Raw genomic sequence first — 19,745 nt, forward strand, 5'->3', positions numbered from 1 at the left:
GGTTCATGGTGATTAAAAAATACAACTCTTTTCATGTTGTATAATGAAGTGTGTCAACATTTGGAAGAACCATGTAACTCAGTGAACCAGTAATTCCAGCTGACCAATACACGATGTTATAAAATCCTGCATAGGCCAAGCACAGTGGGACATGCCTGTAATTCCAGCAGCTTGGGAGGCTGAGGCAGGAGGATTAAAAGTTTTGAGGCAAGGGGTTGTAGCTCAGTGGTGAGTGCTTTCCTGGCATGCATGAAGCACTGGGTTCTATCCTCAACACCACATAAAATTGTCCATGTGCAATTAAAAAAAAATACTTAAAAAAAAAAAAAAAGTTTGAGGCCAGCCTAAACAATTTAGCCAGACTCTCAGTAACTTAGACTCTTGTCTCAAAAAGTAAAAGGTGATATAAATAAAAGAATATAGCTCAGTGATAAAGTGCCCCTGGGCTCAAATCTAGTACCACCAAAAAAATAAAATAAAAATACATGTCTATAATAAGATCCATTCATGGTGCAAATAATTGATGAGTATTAATAGAATAAATCGTGAAAAGTTCATTGATAGGGTTTTAGGTTTCATATTGCATCTAATCTTTAAGAAGTAATCACTGAATTTTGAAGTATCAAATAATATTTAGTATTATTCAAATACTCTTAAAATAGTCCTCACTTTTCCAGCTACATACCTGTATGCAAGTAGATTTTCTTCATTAACACTATATTCTTTGTGTTTCAGCCAAAAGAGCATATTGCATTGAACTGAAAGCAAAAGGGCATATAAGCCAAGTTTCATCCATTAAGCTAAACATGCTATTCTCCTAAGTTTATTTCTGTTTTGGAAAATACATGGGTTTTTTTAAATAAAATCTTTATGTTAACATGCAGATTTCTTTATTTATTTTCTTTCTTATTTGAAGTACTGGAGATCAAACCCAGAGCTTCACACATATTAGGTAAGCATTATACCACTGAGGAACATTCCTAGCCCCCCCCCAATACCTTTATTTTACTTATTTATTTATGTTTATGTGGTGCTGAGGATTGAACTGAGCTATAACCTTAGCCCTGCCAGCCCTTTTAATTTTATTTTGAGACAGGGTCTTGCTGATGCCAGTCTTGAATTTGGCAGTCCTGTATCTAGCCTCCCAAGTAGCAGGGATTACAGGTATGTACTACCATGTTCATCCTTGAATTTACTTTTTTTAAAAAATATTTTGTCTTAGTTGTAGTTGGACACAATACCATTATTTTATTTTTCTGTGGTGCTGAGGATTGAACCTAGCACTCCGCCTGTGCTAGGCAAGCAATCTACTTACTAATCTACTGCTGAGCCACAACCCCAGCCCCTGAATTTACTATTTTTAAGTATGTTAACAAATATTTAATTTTTTTCTTGTTGTAATTTCTAATATGGTAAAACATAAATTGACATAACCCACACAAACAAAAGCTTATTTGGATCCTCAATAATTTTGAAAGTACATGAACAAAACAAAAAGTTTGAAAATCAAAGGTATATACATCTTTTGTTTCTAAATAATAGGTTTGGTGACATGGTTTAGTCACGAGATAAGCCTGAGAGAAGAAGATTGAGTGTATTGTTAGTATCCTTTTAGAAAAACAGAAAGCACTCTAGGTTTGATTTAGCAATAAGTTGTTTATTTTTATTTAGTTTTGGTACCAGGGATTGGACCCAGAGGCACTTAACCACTGAGTCACATTCCCAGCCCTTTTTATTTTTTATTTTGACACATGGTCTTGCTGTGTTTCTAAGGGCCTCACTAAGTTGCCAAATTTGATTTCAAACCTTGTGGGCACTTAACCACTGAGCCATCTCTCCAGCTCTTTTTATTTTGAGATGGTCTCACTAAGTTACTTAGATCCTCATTAAGTTGCTGAGGCTGGCTTTGAACTTGTGATTCTCCTGCCTCATCCTCCCAATTTGCTGGGATTATAGGTGTGCGCCACCAAGCTGAATTTTCAGTGGGGAAATTAATAGAATACTATACTCTGAGAGTACTGAGAAGTCAGGTTGAATATGCAGATGAGGAGAGTGCTGTGAAGAACTGGCAAAGAAATTTGGGCCTTGTTTAGTAGAAGTTTAAACAAGATTATACATTATACACTATTAGGATGTTCAGCATGGTGAGAATGCAGGATGAAACAGGAGGAGAAGTATCAGGAAGACTGCTTTGGAGGTCATTGGTAATCTGAGCATGAAATATGATGGCATGCAGTGGAGAAGACTTGTTATATGGTTTATTTTGAATGAAGATTTGAGGACTGATTAGATCATGAATGGTGGAATGGAAGGCAAATCAGAGATGATTTAGAACTTTAAACTTGCTCATCTCTTACCAAATTATGTAGACAAATTATGAAAGCAAATGATTGTGAAATTGAAAGCAAGAAGTAAACTTTTAAAGTATAAGATGGAAAACTTAATGACAGGCTTAAAATCATTTTGTTCATGGTTATATATACTTTTAGGAGAAGGTGACAAATAGACACTGGTACCTATTAACTCAGTTTATAATCCAACAGGAAAGACCAACACAAAATGAAAAGGTAATATATGAAATGATGGTACCAAAAAAAGTCACTGAAAGGGAATACATTGAAATAGTAAATAAATTTTTCTAGCAAATTAATGGAAAATAAAAGTTGAGAATAAATTAATACTTATAAAAAACATTTATTATAGTTAAAAAATTTAGGTTAAAATCCTAATTCTTGTTATTATTTAGCACTAAGAAAGAACTCGTTGGAAAGTGGATGTTTTTGTCAGTTTTTTTGTCGATGTGACTAAAATATTGTTATAATTCTGTTTTATTAGGAATCAAGCTAACTTAAAATTTTTTTTATAAATAGTTTTGTTTTTAAAAGCTGTTTAAGACCCCTATCATGTGAAAAAACAATTCCCTATTCTAGGTTTGTAAAGTAAGATTACTGGAGGGAAGTTGATATAAGTCAGTGAGTTGGAAAAGGGCCTGGACTTGTCCGATTTGTCTTTCATCATCATCCTGTTAGCACAAAGAGTAGAAAAGAGACAGCAGGTTTGTGGTGAAAGTTATGGGATAAAGAGATTAAGGGTGTAGTGACTGAACCATTAGTTTTAAAAACCAATCTCAGAAGATATAAATTGGAATGTATTCTATTCTGTAGTGATTTTACACACACACACACACACACACGGTAATGGGGATTGAACCCAGGGGCACTCTACCACTGAGTTACATCCCAGCCCTTTAAAAAAATATTTTATTTTGAGATAATAATCTCCCTAAATTGCCTAGTCTGGTCTTGAACTTGTGACCCTCCTACTTCAGTCTTCCAGGTTGCTGGGATTACAGGAGTGTGTCATTGTATCTGGCTCTGTAGCAACCTTTTGATAGTGTAAATGCTAGACAGAACCTTGGATTAGAGAAAGAAAACTATGTTTGTTAATAGTAATTTTTCTTTCCTCTCAATAGGCTAATGTAGTTGCTGTATCATCACAATTTAAGAGATGGTTTATAAATTTTGTGTATGGAGAAATGATGTGTACCAGCAGTAAGGTCTTTGGGATGAGGGAAGAGAGCCTTTCTTTCCGTTACGAGATTTGGAAGAAAAGTTGACTTCAGAAATGATGTTTTCTAACTTGGGCGTTTTAGAAGGACTAGTAAAGTGAAAGGGTGTGGTAGCACTGGTAATGATAGATTGGATCCTCATGACTCTCCAGCCCCTTTTCTTTCCTTCCTATCTTCCTGCCTACCCATCTACCTTTTAATGTATGTGGTACTATGGATTGAACACAGTGCCTCACACATGCTATGCTAGGCAAATGCTGTATCACTGAGTTACATTCATAGCCTTCCTACCTTTAAAAAAAAATTTGAGACAGGGTTTTGCTAAATTGCTCAGGCTAGCCTCAAATTTGTGATCCTTGCTTCAGTCTCCTTATAACCGGGATTACAGGAGTGTGCCAACTCACCTACTTCCAGCTCTTTCCTTTAAATCTTTTGACGTTCTCATTTTATCTTCTATAAAACAATTTAGGATTTGTCTTGTAAAGAAAGGAAAACTTTTCTCTAAATTGTTTTATGAACATTCTTTAAGCTACAGACTTGTTTTAATATTAAAAGAAGGGAGAAGCAGCATTTGTAATTATGAACATGGGCTTTGGAGTCAGCTTATGGAGTTAAAATGCAAGTCCTATTAGCTGTGTATCCTCAGGTAAGTTATTAACCAAAGGACTTAGTCTCATCCATAAAAGAGCTTCTATTTATTTGCCTTAGCCTTGTGCCTTAGTGTCATCCATAGAACTCTTAAGGAGTACTATGAGGATGAAGTGAGTTAATGTTTGTAAAATCTTGGGAACATATCTAATGTACAATATGCATTATATAAATGTTCATTAATAAAACAGTAACAAAAGTCGGGGACCTCTGGGAGAGATAAGAAGTTGGGAAAAACTACACTCATATATTGCTGATGGTATTGCAAATTGGTGTAAGCACTCTGGAAAGCAGTATGGAGATTCCTTGGAATCTTTCCTTGAAAACTTGAAATGGACCCATCATCTCATTCAGTTATCCCACTTCTTAGCATATACCCAAAGAAGTTAAAATCAGCATACTATAGTGACACAGACACATTGATGTTTATAGCAGCTCAGTTCACAATAGCTAAGCTGTGGAGTCAATTTAGGTACGCTTCAACAGATGAATGGATAAAGAAAATGTGGGCAATATAAACAATGAAATACTACTCAGCCATAAAGAAGAATGAAATTATGGCATTTGCCAGTATATGGATGTAACTGGAGACTATCATGCTAAGTGAAATAAGCCAGTTGCAACAAACCAAAGGTCCAGTGTTCTCTCTGACATGTGGATGCTAACACACAGTAAAGGCGGGGGTTGGGGACAGAACAGAAGTTCATTGGATTAGTCAAAGGGGAATGAAGGGAAGGGAGGGGAGATGGGAATAGGAAAGATAGAATGAATCTGATATAACTTTCCTATGTTCATATATGAATGAATACACAACCAGTGTAACTCCATCATATACATCCACAAGAATGGGCAGTTATATTCCATGTATATATAATTTGTAAAAATACATTCTACTGTCATATCTAAAAAGAACAAATAAAAGAAAAAGAAAGTTGGGAAAAAGAGATTCTTTTCCCATGTATAATGGGAGTGAGTATACACTAATATTAATTTGCAACTCTTCGAGAGGCAGGGCTGGCTGTAAATTTTGGAGCTTCTAGATGTAGTTGTATGAGAACACAGGTCCTGGAAAGCTGAAGGATAAAGACAGTAAAACGGTATCAATTGAAGGTCAAATATTGGTAAGGAATTAGAGAAAATCGTTCAGTTTTTGCTATTACCTTTTCTGTCTCCTTTCCCCCACATTTGATATTTCTTTAGTAAACCATTTCCTCCAAATTCTTTAGTGCCAAAAATAGAGGGTGAAAAGTCCTTATCTCTTTTTAAGTCATTTATTGTCTGATGCCACTTGAAAATCCTTCTTATTTACCCTCTTTCACTGTGTTGCAATGAAATGATTTTGTGCTCTTATTGGTGTTCTGAATGGATAAGAATAGGCTTCACTTATTTAAAGCAGATGTTTGTCTCTCTGACAAGCTTAAGAATAGGTTGCTTGAAAGGTTTAAAAAGTTTTGTAAAAGGGGTGCTTGCTTTGACAGCTCATATGCTAAAATTGGAATGATACAGAGAAGATTAGCATGGCCCCTGTATAAGGATGACACACAAATTCATGGAAGCATTCCATATTAAACATTATAACGGGAAAACAACAAAATCTGAGCTAAAAAGCTAGAAAGGAGGAGGAAGAGGTAAAAGTTTGGGGGAAGTCAAGTAAAGTAGCAGAAATTTAAAATGGCTGTAAATTTTATAAATAAAATAATAATACAAGGTATTAGTTTGATACAGAAGTATAGTGATAATAACAAATTGTCATGACATTTGGGAAGTAAGCATTAAACACTTAATAAAGCTGAAACAGTTAATCAACAAGTTATGTATTATGAAGATTTAGTAGCCTTTAGAGATAGAACCTGAACTCAGAAATTTTTTTAAAAAATTATTTCTGCAGTGCTGGGATCTAAACAAGGGCCTCGTGAATGCTAGGCAAGTGCTCTGCCACTGCAGAGCCACTACACCACAGCCTCATTTTTTTTTTTTAAATGTCTTTATTTTTTTTTATGTGGTGCTGAGGATTGAACTTGGGTCCCGCCCGTGCTAGGTGAGCACTCTACCGCTGAGCCACAATCCCAGCCCCCCCTTTTTAAAAAATATTTTTTTAGTTGTTGGTGGACCCTTTTATTTTCTTTATTCATTTATATGCGGTGCTGAGAATTGAACCCAGTGCCTCACACATGCTAGGCAAGTGCTCTACTACTGAGCCACAACTGCAGCCCTCACAGCCTCATTTTTTAATGATGTAGAAAATGTGAAAAGTTCCGAATGTCCTTAAAATGTGGAGGGGTGAAGGCAAGCAAATTGTTAGAAGAAAAAGATAAGCAAGTTCTGAGTAAATTGAGGACAAACATGGAGACCTTAGAATCTTATTGCTACCTAGGATGAAGTTTGGGCTAGATCTAAGGAGATGATAAGGGCAAGCCAAAAAGTAGGCAGACATTTTTGAATCACTAATGGTAAAGGTCTGGGTGAAGGCTGAAATTGAGTAGCTAACTGGGTAGCACCTATAACCAAGAGAATTTTAGTTACAAAGCTCAAATAATAGCTTAATTGAGGGCTTGTAATATACCAAACACTGTCCTAGGCTTTCTACACATGATTTAGTTTTTACAACTTGAAGGTAAAGGTATAATACTCACTGTAGGTAGGGGAAACAGAGGCATGGAGAGGTTAAAATTTCACCTAATGCCACACAGCCAGAATGTGGCAAAGCCAAAGCTTATATTTGCCTGTATCTTCTAAATCACTAAGCTTTATATTACCTAATTCTAACATGAATTTACTATCAACGTTATACTTGTAGTATTTGTTGATGTGTAGTTAGAACAAACTGATGTGTAGTGAGAACATAACGGATCATCAACATTTAATTGGAGTAGGACAAGGGTTGTAGCTCAATGGTAGAGCGCTTGCCTAGCACATATGAAGCACTGGGTTCAATCCTCTGTACCACATGTAAATAAATAAAATAAAGGTATTGTGTCCATCTACAACTAAAAGCATTTTTAAAAAATCTAATTGGAGTAGCTTTGTCAAAGAATCGAGATAATAGTTACTTAAGGCAGGGTTACTCTTTTTTTTTTTTTTTTGGGTGAGGGGTACCAGGGATTAAACTTGGGGGCACTCAGCCACTGAGCCGCATCTCCAGCCCTGTTTTGTATTTTATGTAGACAGGATCTCACTGAGTTACTTAGTGCCTAGCATTTGTTAAGACTGGCTTTGAACTGGTGATCATCTTGCCTCAGCCTCCTGAGCCGCTGGGATTACAGGCATGCACCTGCATCAAGGTTTACTCTTGATGCTGAGCTACCAAATAAGGACATAAAATACTGCCATGTTCTGGAAAATGCTTGGTTCTTGAAGCTGTTCTCAAAGTTTTCCTTTTTTTTCCTTTTTGGGGGTCCTGGTTATTGAGTCCATGGCTTTTTTGTGTACATGTACCAACTCTTGAGCATACCCCCAACTGTTCAGGTTTTGCATAGTGAAAATGACAGCAAAAGTCAGCACAGTGTTGTTTTACAACAGAATCTGCTTCATCAGATCTTTTACACTAAAATGTTTCTCCTTTTTAGTTGGATGCTGTGCACACATAAAATCAGCTAATCAGGAGGCTGGAACAGAATTGCAAGTAGTTTTTTTTTTTTTTTTTTTTTTTTAATACTTTTTAGTTGTAGATGAACACAGGATCTTTATTTTTATGTGGAGCTGAGGACCAAACCCAGTGTCTCACATATTCGAAGCAAGCGCTTTACCACTGAGCTCCAGCCCCAGCCCCAGGAGGTTTGCAAGTTTTGAAGCCACTTCAAACCTCAGCAACTTACGGAGAAAGAGTGGCACAGTATCTTATGGTTCAGTGGAAATGGAGAAAATTCATGAGTAATTCAAGGAATTAACTATGCATGCCAAATTTAAAACTACCACTGGAAACATAAGAAACTGGAGGTCTTAAGACTTTTGTGAAGTAAAGCTGCATTGGTGTCTATTACGCTAATTTTGAATTCAGGGTAATTCAGACATAGTGTGATGTGTTTTACTTTTTCAGAGCTTTTGGGGTTTCAGAATTCTTGTGAAATAGTTGTTAAATTGGTTACTTTTTCCATTTGTTTCAAATTGGGTAGATGGCAAATGCCAAATATTTAAAATGCTACTTGTTTAAAAATATAGGTATAAAGGAGATTTAAATTTTCAGATAGGAAAATTTCTTATTCAGGCATGGGGAGAAAGGCATCACATCTTTTGTATCTAAAACATGTTAATTTTCTGTTCTTATAATGTTGCTTCTCTTGCCTTTTCCATTATTGTCTATTAACTGATACTGTGGAATTAATCAGATTTCCCAAATCATTTCCCAGCTGTCTTCTATAACTCTATTACTTCTGAAAATCTTAGCAACTTTATTAATATTACATTTACATATGCGTTCATTCCCATCATCACACAGTCTTGGTATCTATAGCTGTGTAATTGAATAGTCTTGATTACTTTCAAAAACTGTTTAGCTCTTCTAGCTTCTTTGCTTTTATTTGTAAATTTTAGAATAATTTATATTTTCTTATAGGAATTTTTATATAATAAACTTGTATATCAATTTGAGGAACATTAGCATCTTTATTGAATCTTCTAATCCATTATCGTGGTATACCTACCAGCTTGATATATTTCATCAGCATTGTATAATATGAACATGTAAGTCCTATACATGTTTCGATAGATTCACATGTAATTACTGTACCTCATTTTTAGAGTTTATGTAAATGGCATTGCATTTTTAATTTCAGCATCCATGTGTTCATTGTTAGTATATAAAAAAAATAGTGTATAACGAGTAATTTCCTCATCCCCATTCTGGAGGCCAAACCCAGGTCTTCACAATGCTAGGCAAGTGCTCAACTACTGAACTACATTCCTAGTCCAAAACTTTTCTTGATTCTAGCTTATATCTGAATTTAGCAGTTCTAGGGTATGAAGACTGGGTAGGGAGACACTATTATATTGGGGATTGAACTCAGGAATGTTCTCTCTTATGTACATCCCCAGCTCTCCCTCCCCTTGATCCTTTTGCCTCATTCTCTAGAATAGCGGGGATTATAGGTGTGTGCCAGTGTACCTGGCTAAGTCTTTATATTAATATGTAATATCAGCTTCTTTTCTTCTACTGGGATGATTTTTTTTTTTTGGTACTGGTATTGAACCCAGGGGCACTCAACCACTGAGTTGCATCCCCATCCCTATTTTATATTTTGTTTAGAGACAGGGTCTCAGTTGCTTAGCGCCTTGCTGTTGCTGAGGCTGGCTTTGAACTTGTGATCCTCCTGTCTCAGCCTCCCAAGAGGCTGGGATTACAGGCGTGTAATTTTTTATTAGAATTGACTTTTCTTGTAATTTGTGGTATAATACAACAGAATGGGTAACATTTAGAAAAATATTTCAGAATAGTTTGATTTTTAAAAATTTGTACATGGATTATAAGAACAATATTCAAATGTCAATTGTGATTCTGTACACTAGCAACAAATTGTTCAATTATGTAACAGTTTCATTTACAGTAATATCAAAAGAATCCATACTTAAGAATATATTTAACAAAAGAAATATGACTTGCATCATAAAAATTTAAGGATTGTTGAAAGAAATTTTAAAATATCTAAGTAAATAGATACCCTATGTTCATGGATCTGAAGACAATATTGTCGAGATGGCAGTACTACTCAAATTGACTTACAGTTTGATTCCTAACAAAATCCTAGCAGCTTGTTTGCAGAAATTGACAGTAGAAGTGCGGAGAACCAGAACAACAAAAAAACCATGAAAAATAAGTACAAAGTTGGAATACTCACATTTCCTTATTTCAAAATGTGGAACAAAATTACAGTAATCAAGAGAGTGTGATATTGGCATAAAGATAGATACATAGATAACTGGAATAGAACTGAGAATTGTGAATCCAAAAATAAACCCTTATATTTCTGTTCAGTTTTTGTTCATTAAATATGAAGTACCCTAAAGTGCTGTTCTTTCCTACTTAACCCTGTCTCTTCTCTTTCAATTTGATTTAAATTGACTGTTGATTAGTACACAAAGCACTAGGGTGATTTCTGTGGTGATATTTGTTCACATGCGAGTGGTTTGTCAGAACTGGTTTATCCTCTAAGGATTAGTAACCTAGGAAAGGGTGCAAGTTTTTAATAGCAGTTGGAGAGATAGGGAAAAAAACACAAAAACATTTAGTATATATATATATTCTTAATTTTTTTTTTTTTTTTAGTATTAGGGATTAAACCAAGGGGTGTTCTACTACAAAACTATATTGATAAGCCCATTTGATTTTCTATTTTGGAACAGGGTACTAGCCCAAGTTGCCCAGGCTGACCTCAAACTTGCAGTCCTCCTTCCTTGGACTTCTGAGTCCCAGGGATTACAGGCATGTGCCATTGTACCCAGGTTTATACAACTTTTTCTTCTCTTTCCTTTTCTCCTCCTCCTCCTTCCCCAGGGTCATACTTTTTTTCTTTTTCGTCGTCATCATCCTCCTCCTCCCCCTCCTCCTCCTCCTCATCATCATCATCACCATCATCACCATAGTAATAGGATGTCTGATCAAAAAGTAAAAAAGGGACTGTGACTGTAGCTCAGTGGTAGAGCATTTGCCTAGCATGTGTGAGGAAGTGGGTTCAGTTCTAAGCACCACATGCAAAAATAAAATAAAGGTCATAAAAAAAAGGAAAAAAAATTCCTTGGCTCAAGTACTTTCATTTCAGCCTTAACAAGTGTCAGTAAATAAAAATTGACCCTAAAATCTTCATGATAGTAGAATATACTAGTACTATACTGTGGCCTCTAGAACATTAGTGGGCATGGGAGCTATAGCAGAGGCTATGAATTCCCTGAATTTCTTTTCTAAATTTGTTTGTGTACACATTTGGTAGAAGGAAGTGGGCAAAAGATCCATAGTCTTTATTACATTCTCAAATGAAAACATTCCAGAAAAGAGTAAGGCCTACTTAACTTTAAAAGATAACAAAGCTTTTTTATTTTATTTATTATTATTTTTTTTGCTGTGCTGGGGAAGGGAGCCAAGGCACTCATGCTAGGCAAGTGCTCTACAACTGAGCCACACCTCCAGACTGAAGACAGAGCTTTGGAGGTTTCCATTTCTGACCATTACAAATTAACTAGAACTAGACTAGCCCTCTGGCCATGAACAGCTAGGAAGCTGAAGGAAACATGAGGTAATTGTCTTCAGATAGTTGGTAATGGTCTGGAAAGAGAAGGAAAACAAATACATTAAGCCCTGTACCTCCTTGGATTTCTGTCTGAAACCAAGTGCAGGATCCAAGCAGAGAAAGGCAGTCAAGTTACTGGATCAAGGGACAGAAATTGGAGGACAAGCAGGATTGAAGGGGATGGGGGCGGTGACTGGAATTTTCAGGGTTGACTACCATAAAAAATGGAATTAACACAGAGGGACTCTGAAATATGAAGAAGGGTCCCTTTTATCTTTGGCTGATAACTTAGCGGGTGAGGCTTCATGGGGCAGGCAGATAACTGTCAAGCTGGTACAAGTAACTCATAGTGGGTTGGGAGATTGTCTAGTTCTGACCATGTAGAGTGGAGAGACCTGCTAAAATACTCGGTCATTTGGAAGAGACCGTAGGAAGGACAATCCTTAGCAATAGGTCTGCAGTAATAGAGAAAATACTATTTTTAACCCTATCCTCAAAAGTATGTGTGTGTTGGAGGAGAGGGGAGGGGATGAAAAACAAATCTCAAAAAATGAAGGCAGCTATATGTAATTGTCAAAGTACACTCTGTTGTTAGGTTTATCTAAAAACAAAAAATAAAATAGTCATTTTCTTAAAGGTAGGAGCCAGGTGTGTCCACACCTGTAATACCAGCTATGCAGGAGGGTAAGGCAGAAGGATGGAAAGTTTGAGGCCAGTTTGAGCAATTTAGAGAGGCCCTGTCTCAAAGAATAAAAATGACTGGGGATGTAGCTCATTGGTAGAGTGCCTTTGGATCCAATCCCCATTACCACCAAAAGAATAAAGAAAGAAAAGAAAAATTAAGTCAGGGCAGGGGAATGTAGCACAGAGGTAGAGCACTAGCCTACTTCATGGGAGGCCCTGGGTTTGATCCCCAATACTACCAAAAAAGAAGAAAAAGTAAAAGATTAAGCCAGATCTCAGTCTCTCTATCCGGACAAAAGTTAACATTTAAAATAGCCATATATTCATCAACATATATAGAATATTAAGCATCCAGTCCAGTATATAAAATATTATATAAAATATTGCCATCCAGTCCAGAATTATTGGACCTATAAAGAGAAGGGGAAATGTAATCTTTAACCAGGAGAAAAGTTAATTCATAGACCTAGAAATCCACAGATGATGGATTTAAAAGACAGGAAAGCATTGAAGTATTGAAAGGAAAATGTAATCATAGGAGACTAAGTAAGATTTAAAAAGCCAATAAATAAAAACGAAAACTCAGCAGAACTTTTGGAAATGAAAAATAGAGAATCTGAGGTGAATTTTTTAGCCAGCAGGCTTAATAGCAGATCATTACATCTAATATTACAGAACAAAAGATTAGTGATGGGGCCTGGGGTTGTAGCTCAGAGGTAGAGCGCTCGCTTAGTATGCGTGAGGCACTGGGTTCGATCCTAAGCACCACATAAAAATAAAATATTGTGCCCACCTGCAATTAAAAAATAAATATTAAAAAAAAAAGATTAGTGATAGGGACTTGGATTGTTGCTCACTGGTAGAGCACTTGCCTAGCAGGTGAGGCACTGGGTTTGATCCTCAGGACCACATAAAAACAAACAAATAAAATAAAGATATTGTGTCCATCTACATCTAAAAACAAACAAAGAGATTAGTGTCAGCTGGGCATGGTGGCACACGCAGCTCTGGAGGCTGAGGCAGGAGAATGGTTCAAAGCCAGCCTCAGCAACAGCAAGGCGCTAAGCAACTCAGTGAAGGTGAGACCTTGTCTCTAAATAAAATACAAAATAGTGCTGGAGATGTGACTCAGTGGTTGAGTGTCCCTGAGTTCAATCCCTAGTTCTCCCATCCCCCTGCCAAAAAAAAAAAAAGAAAAAAGATTAGTGTTAGGGTAATAGAAACTATCCAAACTGAAGACCAGGGGAGGAAAAATGCTGAAAAACATTTGAACCTCAGTGGTACATGGGACAGTATCATGTAATCTAACATATTTAATTGGAGTCTTAGAAAAGAAGTATTTACAGAAAAAAGATAATGGCTGATAAGTTTACAAATGTGAAGAAAACCGTAATGTAAGCCCATAGACCCAGTGAACCTAGGTAGGATAGCAAAGAAAATCGCATCCTAATCGAATGACTGAAAGCCCGAGACAAATAGGAATGGTGTTATATTCAGAGGGACAAATATAGAACACTGTTGACTTTATCAGAAACGGTGTAAGCCAGTAAAATATCCAAATTGTATTACAAATAAATAACATAACCACATGGAAGGAGAAGAAAAGAGTTCTCTAGAGGAATAGAACCAATAGAATATACATATAATTATAAAAGCAGATTTATTGGATTGATTTATATGATCAGGGAATGGATAGATCATGATGGCCATTTATGAACTGCTGAGCTGGGGAAACCATTAGCCACTCAGTCCAAGAAAGCTTGATGCCTCAGAACAAGAGGGACTTATCTATGATGCAGTACCATTCTGAGGCTGAAAATCTAGAAGCTCCCTGGAAATTCACTGGAGTAAGTTCATGTTTTGGCATCTGAACCTGTGGCAGCAGCAAAAACATGCCCCATCTTCTTCAACCTTTTGTTCCATCTGGTCCTCCAACCTATTAGATGGTGCTGCCTGCATTCAGGGCAAGTCTTCCCTCTCAGTTGCTGATCCACATTGCCACTTGTGTTGATCAGTTTCTCTTTTGGAAAAAGAGAAGTTTAAGTTTAAAACCAAAATAAACCATCACAAAAGCCAGGCTTGGTGGTGCACACCTGTAATCCCAGGTACTCTAGAACCTGAGGTAGGAGAATCACAAGTTCGGGGTCTGCCTGGAAACATAGTGAGAACCTATTTCAAAAAAGTAAAATAAAAAATATAAAAACCCCAAACCGTTACAAAAGTAATCAAAGTGCTTTTAGAAAACAGGATCATGAGTTCGAGGTCTGCCTGGAAACAGTGAGACCCTATCTCAAAAAGTAAAATAAAAAATACAAGAACCCAAAACAGTTACAAACTTTAGAAAACAGATATCATAAGTCTAAAGATAAGAAGAAAAACAAACTGTAAACAAGTACTTTAGTCAGTAAAGCTACTTTCTTATAGGGTATGAATTACCAAGTCTGAAACTATATATATGTGTGTATGTATATGTACATACATGCTAGGATTAAACATGTATATAAATGTTTTAGATAATGAGAGCCACTTTATTGTTAAAGTTTCTAAAAAAGTACAGTAGGAATGCAAGAGTGAACTCTGGTGTTTGTTTGGAATTGAAAGTATCATTATGAGTTCATGGTTGTATATAGTTAATGCAGAACAGATAGTTATGGAAGTGTAGATGTCATGTGCATTGATTAGTATACATAAACATATTTTCTAGCTCTGTCCATAGAGAAGGCATAAAAGCAATGACACTCCTATAGCATGTGCTAATTTAGTGCCCAGATTTTGGAGTCTAAATAAAACTCTTTAATAAAAGGAACCAGGGCTCTCTGAAGAACTTGATTACAGAACTGGGGTAGGAGAAATAAAAGATGGTTCTGGAATAAATTGTGATGCTGGAAAAGAAGTGGTTAGACAAGGGTATACATGGACTGGGGTTGTGACTCAGCGGTAGAGTGCTCGCCTAGCATGTTCAAGGTGCTGGGTTTGATCCTCAGCATCACATAAAAATAAACAAATAAAATAAAGGTATTGTACCCAACTATAACTTAAAAAAAATTTAGGACATGGCAGCCAACCTGATTGAGCTTCTAATGGCTAAGCCACAATGAAATTAACTTATGGTACTATTTGGATTATATATTCAAGATAGTAAAAAAATTCTTGAGTCCATACTGGTGAAAATGAATAACTGAATGTATAAAAAAGTGAATAGAGTAGAAGGGACAGTCTATATTTTCTGAACCAGGGTCTTGCTGTATCACCCATGCTTGCCTTGAATTTGCATTCCTCCTGCCTCAGCCTCGTGATTAGCTGGAATTAGTTGAGGCTGGCTTTGAATTTGTGTTGTGATCTTCCTTACTCAGCCTCCTGAGCCACTGAATGGATTGCCTGGCTTGCATTTTGCTTTATAAGGGACAATCTCAAAAGAATTTAATTATTAATGTAAAATGAATGAGAAATATAGTACACTGATAACTTTTGCAGGCAATATCTAGTGCACTGAGAAAGGCAAAGCATAACATTTGTGAGGAGCCCCTCTGACACACTGCATCAAAAGCTTAATCTGATTATGAGAAGGCATCAGATAGAACCCAAACTGAGGAAAATTAAACAAAATGCTGGACTGGTATTCTTCATTTTAAAAAATGTTATTTTTTAGTTATAGGTGGACTCAGTATCTTTATTTTACATTTATGTGGTGCTGAAGATCAAACCCAGTGCCCCATGCATGCTAGGTGAGCCTTCTACCTCTGAGCCACAACCCCAGTCCCTGGACCAGTATTCTTCATATGTATCAAGGTTATACAAGGAAAGAATAAGGGACTGTCTTAGATTTAGATTGGAGGAGACTCAGGAGATTTGATAACTAAAAGGACAGTGGGAACCTAAATTGGATGGGGGCGGGGGTGGGAAAGCTGGTGAATTAACGTGATTTTTAGTTTAGTTGCACTGAACCAATGTTATTTTTCTGTTTATGAGTTAACATTAGAAGTTGAACAAAAGGTGTATCTGAACTCTGTTCTGTTTTTACAACTTTTCTGTAAAATTACTGCAAAAAAGAAACTGTCTTTAATCTATTCTCAGAAAGAATAAAAGAGGACTGGGGTTGTAGTTCAGTGGTAGAGTATTTGCCTAGCACATATGAGGTACTGGGTTCAATCCTCAGTTTATCATAAAAATAAGTAAACAAAATAAAGGTGGTGTGTCCATCTACAACAAAAACAAAACAACAAACAAACAATATATATATATATAGCCCAGTTGGTAGAATACTTGTGTCGCATGCACAAGGCCCTGAGTTCAATCCCCAGCACCCCCCACAAAAAAAAGAAAAAAACAATGCAATCGAGAAGACAATGGAACAACATTTTATCTTCTGAAAGGAAAAAAAAAATCCTAAAATGTCTTACCTAAATAAATAAATACATTTTCTAGACAAAACAAATGCTGAGGTAAGTTTTTTTTTTTTTTTAATCTGTGTTCTTGATAAATGTTAAAGGAAGTTTTTCAGCCTGTAGAAAATTCTTTCAGATGGAAACAGACCTACACAAAGGAATTAAAGGATTGAAAGTGGTGACTATATGGGGAACTATATACTTTTCCCCCAGTTTTTAGTTTGTTTAAAACTAACTAAATAGGGCTGGGGTTGTGGCTCAAGCGGTAGCGCGCTCGCCTGGCATTCGTGCGGCCCGGGTTCGATCCTCAGCACCACATACAAACAAGGATGTTGTGTCTGCCGAAAACTGAAAAATAAAATATTAAAATTCAAAAAAAAAACTAAAAAAAAACTAAATAAATAAATAAAAATTAGTGTTTGATAGGATTTATAGCATTTAACAGTAAAATGTAGATGTATTACCTGTAGGAGAAAAATAGGTTGATGACTAGAGGAAGAAAATGGATGTATACTCTTATGATTTTTTCTTACGTTATACAAGAATTAGTATAATACCACTTGATGGTGGACAGCTAGTTAAAGATATATGTCATAAACTTTCAAGCAACCTCTAATGCAAATTAGGTATATCTAAATGTACTAATAAATAAATGAGGGTGGTTGGTTATATTAATGTTAGATCATGTGGAGGTATAATTCATTGGTAGAGCATGTGTACAAGGCTCTAGGTTCAATCCCCAGCATCATAAAACAAAAACCTAAAATATATTAAAACAAAGTAGGTTTCAGAACAAGGTGTATGTTTCCAGAAATAAAGAGGGTCTTTTCAAAACGAATAATCAATTTGTCATATTTACATGTCTAGTAACAGAATTTCAAAAACTTAAACCAGAAACTGACAGAACTGGAAGGAGAAATAGATAGTCCACAATTATACAGTTGGATATTTCAACTTTTCTCTTTTAGTAATAATAAGTAGACATACATTATGTAAATTGAGTCAATTAGAAACCTTTGTGAAAGAAACTTTAAGGTCCAGGTGGCTTCACTGGTGAATTCTAAAAAATGTTTAAGGAAGAAATAATACCAATCTTAAACACTTTCAGTAAATACAGAAGGGTACTCTGCAAGTCTTTTTATGGGACCAGTCTTATTTTGGATACTATAATCAGACAAAGGTGTGACATCCCTAGAGAACATAGAGATATGAAAATGTACGTAAGAATCCTTGACTAAATAACTTCAATTATATCCAGGAACTTATTTAAAAAATAATATATATCATGACCAGGTGCAAGGTTAATTCCACATTTAACATCAATGTAATTGACTATTTTTAAGGAAATAAGGAAGAAAAATCAGATGATAATCTTGGTAGGTGTAGTAAAAAACATAAATACAACTCATGATAATTGGAGAAACTAGAAACCAAAGGACATTTTCTAGCCTGCTAAATGTTGTATAGTCAATATGGTAGTTATAAAACTTCCAGATTAACACTAAGATCAAACAGAAAATAACATTAGGGGTTGTAGCTAGTAAATAAGAAAGAAATTCACAAGGACTGGAGTTGTGGCTCAGTGGCAGAGCACTTGCCTAGTATGTGTGAGGCACTGGGTTCTATCCTTAGTATCACATAAAAATAAATAAAATAAAGGTATGCTATCAATTTAAAAACATACTAAAAACCATTCAATTGTATACTTTAAATTCTTGAAGCTGTGGCATGTAAATAATATTTCAATAAAATTATTTTTTAAAAATAGAATGCCACAAAAGTTCAAAAGGAGGGTAAAAAAAGTATGTTTATAGGCTATGTGATTATATATGTAGAAAATCCTAAGAAATCTCTCTCCCTGCTTAAAAGGGTCAATTAGAATAAATCAGTGACTATAGAAAGGTTTCAGGATACATGGTCAGTATACAAAAATCAATTGCATTTTTATATTCAGCAACTATAAAATGAAACTTCAAAAAGAAAATCCTTTAGAACTGCATCCAAAAAATGAAAATATAATAGGGCTAAAGTTAACAAAACACATGCAAGACCTAGATTCTAAAAATTACAAAATATTGCTGAGAGAATGAAACATGACTCAAATAAAGCTATATCAGGTTCATGGAGTAGAATGCATACATCACTCTGCTTAAAATCTTCATGTTTGTGTTCTCCCCCACCCCTCATAGTGGAGATTAACCTTAGGCCTTCTTGCATGGTAAGCAATCACTCTACTAATGAGCTACATCCCTGGCCCCCTTGTGAATGTCTTGACTGTGCTAAGCATATGTTTGCCTCAGGCTCTTATACTTGATGTTTTCTCTGCCTGGAATACTTTTCCCCAAATACCTATACATCTTAAATTCCTTACCTCCTATTTTTCTTATATAAAACAAGCTCTCCCTTCAGTTCTGTTGATAGCATTTGTCACCACTGATATTGACATTTTATTTTCTGGGGAGGGGCCTTCACTTGAGTGTACGTTCCCTCAACAGAAGAATTTTGTCTACTATTTGATGTGTATAGTAAGTGTGGTATATTCTGCTGAAATACATTAATGTGAATTAGCTTCCAGCCACTTGTTATTATAAGAGAATGATTATCAGAATAATGGAGAAGCCATTTATTGGGTCATATGTGCTTCCCTTTAGCACATTATGTTAAGTACACTGACCCAGCTAAGTACAGTGTACTCCACAGGAATATAGAAGTGTGCAGAATCTAATCTCACTCTTCATTCTTGCCCTTGGCAGTTTGGCCAAAGAAAGCTTGAGAAGTTCTAAAATATATTATCTTTGTACATTTTACCCCTCCTTTCATAATTCTGCAGTTTCAGACCTTCCTTATATCCCTTTCATGAATGTACCTTCACTTTTCTTAAGCATAAAATTTGACACTTTACTGTGATTGTTTCTTTATTAAGAAATGAACATGACTTTTTAATAGTGCTAGTATTTTTTAATGTCCTGAACAAAATTACTTGAGTGGTGTACCTCAACCCTAATTTTTCTCATAAGCTTTTTAAAAAATATTTATTTTTTAGTTGTAGTTGGACACAACACCTTTATTTCACTTGTTTATTTTTGTATGTGGTGCTGAGGATGGAACCCAGCGTCTCACATGTGTGAGGCGAGGGCCCCCAGCTTTGTTATTTTTAATGTGTGAATTTTACAAAACAAAAGAGTTGTTTAGGGCTGGGGTGGTGGCCCAGTGTTAAGAGCACTTGCTTAGCTTGTGTGAGGC

The 19,745-nt window shown here is 35.8% G+C and overlaps 1 protein-coding gene and 1 non-coding gene across 2 annotated transcripts in view; both read left to right on the top strand.

The window, feature by feature from the left end:
- The window catches only part of Rab10 (RAB10, member RAS oncogene family), an 88,935-nt gene that overhangs the window by 33,856 nt on the left and 35,334 nt on the right, over positions 1-19,745 (top strand). The window lies entirely within an intron of this gene.
- Positions 5,679-5,786, top strand: LOC124090870 (U6 spliceosomal RNA). Its single transcript, XR_006851256.1, has one exon. It is a non-coding gene; the product is annotated as a U6 spliceosomal RNA (small nuclear RNA).

The sequence above is a fragment of the Marmota monax genome, unplaced genomic scaffold (genome assembly GCF_021218885.2).
Source record: "Marmota monax isolate L192 unplaced genomic scaffold, Marmota_monax_Labrador192_F-V1.1 WCK01_AAM20220418_F8-fsc00010, whole genome shotgun sequence".
NCBI classification, from domain to species: Eukaryota; Metazoa; Chordata; class Mammalia; order Rodentia; family Sciuridae; genus Marmota; species Marmota monax.